The sequence below is a fragment of the Trachinotus anak genome, unplaced genomic scaffold (assembly GCF_046630095.1).
Source record: "Trachinotus anak isolate AG129_WGS33_773 ecotype Australia unplaced genomic scaffold, CSIRO_AGI_Tana_v1 ptg000013l, whole genome shotgun sequence".
NCBI lineage: Eukaryota > Metazoa > Chordata > Actinopteri > Carangiformes > Carangidae > Trachinotus > Trachinotus anak.
In genome coordinates, this window is record NW_027273864.1 from 11,115,973 (window position 1) to 11,126,812 (window position 10,840).

General features: G+C 41.5%; 1 protein-coding gene across 5 annotated transcripts in view; it reads right to left on the bottom strand.

The window, feature by feature from the left end:
- Nucleotides 1–3,434, bottom strand: part of plxna1b (plexin A1b) — a 187,373-nt gene extending 183,939 nt beyond the window's left edge. For all 5 annotated transcript variants that reach the window (XM_071493107.1, XM_071493105.1, XM_071493106.1 and 2 more), the window contains exon 1: nt 3,300–3,434. The gene's annotated coding sequence lies outside the window, so the exon portion shown is untranslated. The remainder of the gene's footprint in view (nt 1–3,299) is intronic.
- Nucleotides 3,435–10,840: the final 7,406 nt, after the last annotated feature.

Genomic DNA, 10,840 nt, shown 5'->3' on the forward strand with positions numbered 1-10,840 from the left:
AATTGGGGGATTTTGGACTGCTGAAAATTGTGTTAGGGAGTCCAAGCAGAGAGAGAGAGAGAGAGAGAGAGAGAGGAGAGAGAGAGAGAGAGAGGATGAAGGAAGAGTGAGGAAGGCCTTACATGCATATGGAAAAGAGAGATGGAGGGAGGAGAGAACCAGCCAGGAAGAACCAGAGAGGAAGGAAGAGTGACGGAGTCGGATCAAAAAATGAAATGAGGAAAAAGGTGGTGTGGAAGGAGGGGGGGGTAGATGCAGACAACGGTGGGTGGAGGATAGGGAGAGTGGCAGCATAAGTCTGGAGGCAGGAACGGAGGAGCGGAGGCAACGAGAGAAGGCGAGAAGAGGAAATGCCGAAAGATGAGCTTGTCACACTGCTTTCAAATGTCGAACAGTAAGGGAAACTGGAAAAGGAGCTGGGTTTTGCAGTCTAGCCACACACACTGCACACCGCGAGTGTGAACACAGTCCATATATCGGCTCGCTGCATGAAGGCAATGAATCACAGTACAGTATACCCTGAAGAATAGTGTTATGCACTGAAAGCCTTTTCACATATATAAACAATTTCAGTCAGCCAGTGAAGTAGTTTTTCACTCTGACTGAGAAAATCCCAAGTGTGCTTCAAGGAATTTCATTCAAACCCTCTCCTTTAATTCCTTTTTAAAAAAAAAAAAAAAAAAAAAAAAAACCTTCATCATTATATGCACTAAAACTAAATATTTAGGGGCAGTCTTACAGTGCTCACTCGCAATTCAATTCTCACTTGAGCACCGCTCTTCTGCTTTGTCATCCATCTACAATCTAATTAGACTTTAAATATGCCGCTCACTGAAAAGTCCAGAGGAATGCGACGGGGGGCAAGCCACACAAAGGCAGGACCAGAGGGGTGCAAAGTGCACATGTCAGCTCGAATTCCAAAGTTTGGACATCACAGATTTACCCTTCACGGCAGCAGACAGACCAGGCAGGGCAGACTTTCAAAATTCATGACACTGCTGCTCTATTGTGGGGCAGATCTGTATCATAATTAGGTAAGATTGAGGCAAATTGCTTGTAATTTTCTGGCTGGGTTGCCAGCTTTCATGTAAAATGGCATGCAAGGTCACAGTTTTGCAAAAAAAAATGTTTTTCTGAATAATTCGGCTGTGTAAGGTGGGAACTTTTTGACATCATGAAATAATAATCATCTGGATGAAATTGTTTCTAAGAGATTTTCCCCAGCTCTATAGTGACTTATGTCAGATAAGAACGTGTGATTTTGGACATTTGTAAAATATCCTTATGATCCATAGCAAACCTCCACATAATCCACAGGAGCCACCTATAATATTTTGTCATTTCAGGAATCTGACAGCTAAATAATAAAGAGTGCGATTATATAGCCCTTGCAAGAAGACAAGCGATCACTATGTTTGGTTACATTACTGCCACTGCTCAATGTCAGTCACACACTAATGTTAAATAAAGCTTATTTTGACTGAACAAGTTAGGTAAACCTCTGCCTGTGTGGTTGGTGACATGTCAGTCTGCCTTGTGGTTGAATAACTGGGCACCACCTCCTAAACAAACACTCATGTCATGGTTCAAATCCCACATCATTTACATGTGAATACTGGTCATTGCATTGAACTGTCAATAAGAAGCTGCTGCTCGACTGAACTGAGGCAAAATTGGGTCATGTCACTAATAATGAAGAGTTACCACATTAGTCACATAACGCCTGTGTCTTATAGGGGCCTTCAAGGGGTGCAGCAGAAGCTGGAAAAAGAAACACCTATCACTGCCAGCAGGTTTATATTAACTGTCTAAATTGCACTGCAGATACAGTAAAGGACTCCTACATAAATATTAAATGAATTTTGGAGTCCATGGGCTCCGTAGTCTGGCCCCACTCCCCCTCCCCAAAAAAAGGTTAAAATTATGTCTAAGCCCCTGCTCATCTAATAAGATTCATGAATACATGCTTGAAATGGGCTGCAAATGAATTCACGTAGAGTGCGGGGGTCGGGGCGGGTAATTTGGTTAACCAGGATTTGATTTAAGAAAAAAAAAAAAAAAAAAAAAAAAAAGACAGAACTGAGGAAAATCCGATAGAGCATTGAGAGCATTTTCAATAGCTGACAACCAATGCGCACTCAACACACCCACAGACAGCGCTCGCCACTCCGTCCATGCTCAGATGGGGGATTCAATTGCTGTCGAATAACAAAGCTCACAAATTGCCTCTCATTCGTTTGCAGATTAACGCTCTTTTCACGCCACACCAACACAATTTCTAATTATTTCAAAGCTAATAAGGGAATCGATTTCTTTTAAAGCAAGCACCACGTACCCCCCCCCCCGGGGAGAAATCCAACACAACTCCTCCCTTAGGTCCATTTAAGAAAGCCGGGGCAAGGTCCATTCAAATATGAGGAAATTAACAAGCATGCAAGCAAATGTTTAATCTGCAGCCACGCAGCCTCCTCCAGTCTCCCAGGACTATTTATCCAGGCGGCAGTGAGTGTCAGCGCCGCGGATACCTGTGATTATGTACGGTGGTGGTGGCATTCCTCCTCCGAGGCGATGCCACAGCCACCCTGAGCCAGATGAGCCTGCTAGCCGGTCTGTGTCACCCAACACTGGCCCAGGAGCTTCCTCTCAGCACAGGGCTCCAGATATCACTGCAAAATGAAGCCCCCCCCCCCCCCCCCCCCATCAGAAAAAGTCTTGTCCTTACTGCAGCCGACGTTTCTCCAACCAGCCAAAAAACTCACCTCACACTGCACCAAATCTGAGGTTACTTGCAAAATTTAAAAAAAAATAGTTTCAGGCGCCAGGTGCGAGATAATCAAGGAAAACAGAAGAAATGTCCGGATGAAATTAGTTGGCGAGCTGAATTCCCCGCAGATTTTAGTTTGGCGTGGATCAAGCCGACACCGGGGCGCGCTCTCAACACAGCGCTCACACAGGAAAACACAAGCCTCCGCACACCTCAAATAACTGCATGTTACTCTGCTTTATCCTCCCCGTGTCCCCGGTTTCCTCTCTCGACTGGGTTTGGTTGGAGCGTAAAGCTCCTAAAAACTCGTGGGGAAACCAGACGCCGAAAGTGGAGGAGACATATGGGGAGAAGCGGGAGGGAGGGGGGCAAACACAACGACAAACTCACCACACGGAGCAATGGAAAGAAAAAAAAAAAAAATGTAACCTGAATATTTCTCTCCGGCTCCACCAAAAACTAGCTCCTTCCACACGAAAAGGAAAAAAAAAAGAAAAAAGAAAAGCCCTGCGCCAGAGTTTTTGGCGGTACTTACAGATTCAAGTGATCCTCGGGCTCGATATCCTCGCCATGGTTTTAAATTCCAAAACTTGGGGACATTTCCACTCTGGTCACGGAGCGGAGGTGCTCTCTCTTCGACAGCTCCCTGCGTGTGAATGGAGAGGAGAGGAATGCAGCTCCGGTTCTAGGAGGGAGGAGGGAGGGAGGAAGGGAGGGAGGGAGGGAGGGAGGAGGCGCTCTGCCGCTGCAGGACCCCACCGAGCCCAGAGGGGGCGCCCACGGACCGAGGGGGGAGCCTTTACATTACATTAATATCTGAAGTGGCCCCTTTTGTCCACGCGTTTAAACCATAATTTATATCCTGTTGTACTTAACTGTATTTTATTTTATCTGTTTTTATCTTTTCATGTAATTTAATCATTATTCTCTTATCTCTATATTTCTGGCATTTCATTTTCTTAATTGTGTTGCAATGAACTATTGTCATGTTCTGGATACAGTAAATAAAGTTCATTAAACAAAACAACATAAGGACCTAAATCATCTGTATGTGCAGGTAAAGTCAATAAACCTCAGTTCCCTTACTAAAAAAAACAGGGGGGGGGAGGGCGGACCTGGCCTCAGTATTGTGCTCTCATTACTTTCATTAGCTTTGTCATGTTTTAGGTATAATAACACTTGACAGCCAAGAGAAAAAGGCAAAATACAAGGTCAGGAAATGTCATTTTTGTCATTGCATACACAAACACATTTTCTGCTGTGACACATTTTGACATAGAACACCTGATGCTATTTAAAAGGCCTCCTAGGAGTCTCATATTCACTTTAAAAATACTCCCCAAAGTGATCATTTAATTTTACAGGGAAATCTGTCAGCAGAATGTCAACAAAAATTAAGGCAGCATAACAGAAAACAACTGTAAAATTGCCCTTAAGTAAACAGAACAGTCTTGCAAATTAAGTATTCTTTGACTACTCAAGCCTACCTCAGGGCCAAATTCAGAAGTGCACAGTACATAAAACAAGGTCACAGATCTTTTTAAAGTGCTTCCACCTCTACAACCACAACCGATCACAAAAGTCATCGTCATCAAAATCCATTTTAAAGCATCTTTCGGACTCAAAGTTTGCACAATAGACAAGGTTACATAAGAAGTGGACAGCAGCAAAAGAAAAACACAGGCAGCATTGTGTGGGGTCAACAAGGCAGTGGTGGTGGGAAAGGGCAAAGGGCAACAACAAATATTTGCAGGACAACTGAATGACATTAATAGTAAGCAGACACAGCCCGGCCTCGAGGTGGTGCGCTACACTGAACACCTGCAGGTTAAATCTATAACTGAAAATATCTAAGCTACATTTACAGTGAATTGTGTTAAAAATAGAAAATACCCTGGGAGACAGGTTTGGTTGCAAGCTCAACAAACTTAGGCGGGCTCCTAATTAAATGAGGAGGCCCCTGGCCTGCCTGTCGCATCCCATCAGCTGACACATTCACACCAACTAACTTACACTGAGTGACACGCTGATGACAGATTTTGGATACAAGCTGTGCCCGCAAGGCTTTCCAGCCAATTTTAATCCTTACTCTTTTCTTATGATATGCAACCTCAGGACAACAAAAGTGACTTTGAAAGCTGAATTTCAATATTCATCACGCAGTCAGTGAATATCAAAGGCTTGTGCAAAGTGTGTTTTGGGCACTGTTCCACGATGTCTCTGCAGCGAGGAAGCTTTTGGGATAACTGAGTTATTCAAACAGGCAGCTCAGGTTACCAATTGCACTCAGGAGAGCAGAGAGCAAGATCTGGCACTAACCACACCACCTGGCCCCACGCACTGTGTGTGTGAGAGAGAGAGAGTGTGTGTGTTTCATAGAGGTAGGGAGTAGTAGTGTGTATTTTTGATTGAGAAAGATAAAGACATTTGTGTGTGTTCTATGAATAAAAGAGCAGCTGAATTTCAGCGCTTGCCGGAAAATTTCCCCTGAGTCTATCACACCACCCAGCTTTCAATGGTTTGTAAAAGCCCAATGTCTGCCATTAGAAATGGTTGGTTTGGCCATAGTAATACTAAGAGATTAGCCTCACTTACCATGTGAAAGGCCTCTGGACAAAGCCATTCTCTATCTCACACTTAAACACTGGCACATTGATTAGCTTTGAGTTTGTGTCCAACCTGTTCCATTTCAGGCCTACTGTAAGTTCTCATGGGAATATTTTCATGCGTATGAAACACATCAGACCAAGTACAACATTAGCTTTTTGCAAACTAGAACCAAAAGACCACATGCAACATGAGCAGTTGTTCCTTTTCTTTGAACCACAGCTGTGTGTTGCCTAATACTCAGTCTTGTATTGCAATAGTCAGAATAAAGATATTGCATCGTACACATACTTAAATGAAATACTTCTGCCTTTCTATATTCTTATGTGCAGTGTGCAGCAAAAAGTTGTTTTGAATACAATACTTAGTGATTTTTTTAATTAATTGATTAATTTTTTTTAATGAGCCAGATTAATCTTTGCTGCCATGATTTCACTAGACAGTGCACAGGCCGAGCAGCTTGGGCTGAAAGCACAGAGAATATTAAATAAATTTACGCATGGCTGTTTGGTGGTTTGCTGCTGTTTTGCTCTCTATTTGTTTTTTGGGTTTTGTTTTTTTTTTTTTTTAATTCATGCACTATTAATGGGTCTGTGTTTGGCAAAAAGAACAAACATTTTAAGTGAGCGGAGAGATATAAGAACTGACTGATCATGGAGAGGAAAGAGTCCCAGATGTCCTTGAAAACACACACAGAAAGAATACACAAACCTGCACTGGTACACACATACTGTACATACAGTTCTGTGCAAACACACTCAAACAACTAGGCAGGGATGTGTGCATTATTACTGTGCAAGGCAAACAGACCCACTCACAGATTCTGCAGCTTTTCTAGCTACACTATCTGAATGGCAAAGACATACACAACATTATAGACTCAATTTAAATGATCACAGTTTCATGCACTTTATGTTTCCAGTCAAAAAAAAAAGTGAACATATCAACAGATAATAATGAGCTCTAAAAACAGACCAAAAATGTGATGTTTTAATCCTCCAAACCCAGCAGATGATCAGTGTTTGTTCTTCACCAGCAGTAAATGCTGTCTCTTTCACTGCCCGTGAAACTGGATCCTTCAAACTTAAAAGCAAAAAAGACAAAAAAGCATGTGATCTGTGCCAATTAGGTGAACATAATCAGATTTGGGCCAGTGGGTGAAGGGCAGGTTTGGTGGCCTTGTAACCTGAGGTAGCACAGTTCTGTCTAAACAGGTAATGAGCCAGTAATTGGCTAACAACAAGATGGCTGACTGTTAGGTAGCACGGTCACAGGATATCATCTGGCTAAACCTGTCTGATCTGTTTGTACAGTCACTCCAATCTCATTTCAGCTCTCAGGACCCTCGGCCATTATGGAACCACGCCATCTGTGCACGCCACCACCAGATAAGGACAGACAGAAACTTCTTGAAATACCTGTTTGAAACTAGAGTGCACTGCCAGTCAAAATGCTGTTGGTTTCTAAAGTTTGCTAAGACCATGATAAGATATTTGAAGTGTGAAATAAGTACCAGTTAATTTCATGAGTCTGGCCTAAAGATCGGGTCGGATGCGCACACTATCATCTCTCTGTAGGCCTACAGCATTGACAAAGAATCTATTGTGAATCCCATAGTTTTGTCAGGATTAAGACCATCCCATGATTCTTAGCTCTGTTGTTCAGTTGGATATTTTCTAAACAATATGATGGACAATAACAAAGCAGGGTGCTGGTAAATCCAAATTAAACTGTATTATTATCAATGATAGTAATCAATGATTTCATGATGAAATGTGTTTCTGTGTGAGGTATTACGGGATTTTTCTTGTTTTAGGTCTACATCACCTTACTGTAGATGTGTGGTCTAGTCATACATGGAGTGGATAATAATTCCATATCATAATTTATCACGAGGATTATATTGTATTTACACATTTATGTGGATCAAATAAATGGTTCCAAGCAAATTTTGTACAATTTGTTACACGATATCTTTTGTCTGATGTAACGCAACAGTGGAAAATGGTTCATTGCACCAAAAATCAGTCTGTTTTATTTGTGATTATTTGCAAACATTTGTCATACATCTGCATTATACTGCATAAAGATTTTGAAGAAATATTTGCATTAATGTAATGATTTCTACGGACCAATCTTCACGATACATGGTGAGTGCACTGCAGTAGTTGGTACATGCTTTAAATATGCTTTTAAATATGAACAAACAACTTTCTTTGTACCTGTAAACATAAAATGCATGTGATAAATCTAAAAGCCCTCATGAACTGTCTGTACTGTGGGTTAAATCACTTTGGTATGGTATCAGCTGGTGGCAAACAGAATCAAATCAGACATGCCACAACATGTTGCAGAGAATTAGTGTTAAATATGACAACATATTAAATCTAAGTAAATCACAGTATAATATCCCATCTCAACACATGGGCTTGTCAGGAAAGGGACTGATCAAACAGTAACATAAGGAGAACTCAAGTCATTAGAGAACTGAGCAACCTGGAGTTGGTGGAGGTTAAAATGTTTATGCATGTGAACGTTATGCATATGGTACATTTTTGAAGGTATAATGTCTTAAGTAAGGCAATATGAGTTAAGAATATTTCCACCTTAATTATTCATTCAGAGTGTATTTCAGTTGTGGGAAACCTTAAGAGACTCTGGAGACTTGTTCTTTAAATTGCTGCAACCTTATAGGCAGGCTCATTGGCTATGATTTAATGTGCATCTTTTCATAGACCTCAATTATCAATTAACTGTAAGTGTACACCACTGGGAATATTCTCAGTCGTGTCCGCCACATTAACATCCATTAGAAGTGAATCACCTGTCTGCACTAGAGCTCCTCAGCTGCTGAATGTTTTCCTCTGGGCTGCGATCTGTCATATGGGGAGGAAAAGGACTGGTGAGATAATAATTTGCAATTGCTCATGAATCTTCTTAAGGTGCTCGCAAATCTCAGGTTTAAAGGCTTTGATCACCCTGAAAGAGCAGTGATCCTACAAACTGATTTCTCTAATAATGAATGTGGCAGTACAGCAGGACCACCATGCAAATATAGCAAATTTGTGATGTCATTTTTCCTCTAGAAACATATGCCGGAGGTCTGGTGTAAATTTAACACCTCAGATCTTTGTATTCAAAAACTATGTTGTGTATAATTGCAGAGGGAAACAGAAGTTCACTGATCCATGAAGCTTTTCTGAGTCAATTAGGAACATATGTTCTATGCTGTATATAATTGCTAGTATGACTTTGATATTACATGATTAGAAGCATGTTGTACCAGAAAGCACACCTTGTAAGGCGTTGCACTTCAAAGACAACACTATTAATTTTCCAGGTGCTGTGTTTTGAGTCAGGCTAACAGTAAGCTACTTTTATGCTAAGCTAGTTAGCAGCTTAGATTTCCTTCCCCTTGTCCAACTTTTTTTTTTAGGAAGCCTGAAAGAATGTACCTGGTATTTGGTGAGGAAATTTTTGAAGTACCCAATCATAATTAAAATCTAGGTGAGGCGAACAGAACCTAATTAGTTACAAACAGCCTCTTTGTGTCGTCTCTCGGCTGCCATCAAACACTTAATGTGGCCTTTCTTTGCTGAGTCTGATGTGTGCGCCTTGGGGTGTGCATGGTGGGGAGACTGGCAAGCACCAGCCGTTTGATTGAACGTGACACATTTCATTATGATCAAAAATTACAGGAACTTGTGTCGTGACTTTCTTTTGATACTGGCAAATTTTTTTCTTCACTTCACGGGCATGAGATGTGGAGGACAACCAGGAGGGAAGGAGAAAGAGAAAGGAAGAAAGGGGGGCTTTGATGAGTCTAGCTGTACAACTCATTGCTGTTTTTGTGGATGTCCTTTAAAAGTTTAGCTCTCTTTAAACTGCAATACTACCATTCTGCTCGGTGTGTGGGCTTGAAACAACATTATAGCATATGGCTTAAAATGATCAGAAAGCTATCCACCTCTGCATGTCAAAAATGTATTTATACTGCGAAATATTTCTGTTAAAATTGCAAGACATCAGCTGGCATGAATGAAGCAACAGGATTGTTGATACTTTTATATTTTATAAGACAGCTCAATAACTGTTGGATGATTGCTGTGTGTGTTCATACATTCAAGGATGGAGGATGAAACTTACTATCTTTAGTGATCCCCTGACTGGGACTGACTTGCACCACTAGCAGGTAGACATTGTTGGGTTTTAGTTATATATCTCAACTCTTGGATGGGTTGCAACATTAAGTACAGAAATCTATGGTGTCCGTTGGATAAATTGATCCTCTGACTTCACCTCCAGTTAGTGAGTCAAAATTGCACTTTGTCCATTGCTTTTGGTTTATGACCAAATACCTGCAAAACTCATGACATTCCCCTTAGCCTGAGATATAAGCTGTGTCCCGATTCAGGGGATGCATCCTTTGGAGGACGTGCTCTACAAAGGTGTGGCCATTTGTAGTCATTGTAGACCACGAAGGCTGAACCGAAATGAGATGATCTTGTCTACAGAGGATTTTCGCTTTGCATCACCAGCTGTGCCTTTCCTTGCCGTTGCGTCGCAAAGCTCTTATTCTCACAAAAACTTTTCACAAAAAAGGTTTGTACCCTTAGCTGTTAAAGTGAGCTGAAACCCAATTGCATATGAAGGAGCCTTTGAAATGAGACAGCCTAGTTACGCCACAGTGATGCTATCGGTCTTCAAATGCAGCCTCCAAAGGATGCAGTCCCTGAATTGGGACACAGTGTACTTTGTGCTCGGTGCCAATTAGCAAATGTTAGCATGCTAACCAGTAGATCAAGATGGTAAAAACGATGAACATTACACCTGCTTAGCACCAGCATGTGAGGACTGACTCTGTGAGCATATTAGCATGCTGGCGTTAGCAAAAAGCACTATGTCCAAGTACACCCTCACAGAGTTGCTAGCCTGCCTGTACATGTGTCATGTGTGATAGTGAGCACAATTTAGTTCCTTTCAAAGCTTTATTGTGTTTTTATAAGGCAGAGGCTAAACATGAGGAATATTTTTAGCCAGAAAATTATTTTTATATGACAAATATACAGCAGGTTATAATGAAATCCCTGATCTGCCCTTGAATCCTTTGACCTTTCTTTATGCTTTTAGACAAGTAAGAATAGTTTAATCGTCAGTGCTGATGTTGGATCGGCTCAGCCTCTTACATCAGACAGTTAGGGGACAGGCTCAGTGATTTCAAATCAGCACTCCTACTGCAAGAGATGTGATAAATTTTAGTCCAGACTTTTTCTGGGTACCTGTGGGAGACACCGTGTCAAAACATCTACTTCTGACTGCCTACTTTGTCTAGCTCATTTTAAACTGGGGGCCTTATGCCAAGCCTGTACCCATGCCAGGTTTTGGGTCTCAGTGACAGTAACAGTTTTAGTCATATCTTGGCAGGTATGCTTATGCCGAGGGTTTTACTTAGCAGGAAGTTTGGGTTTT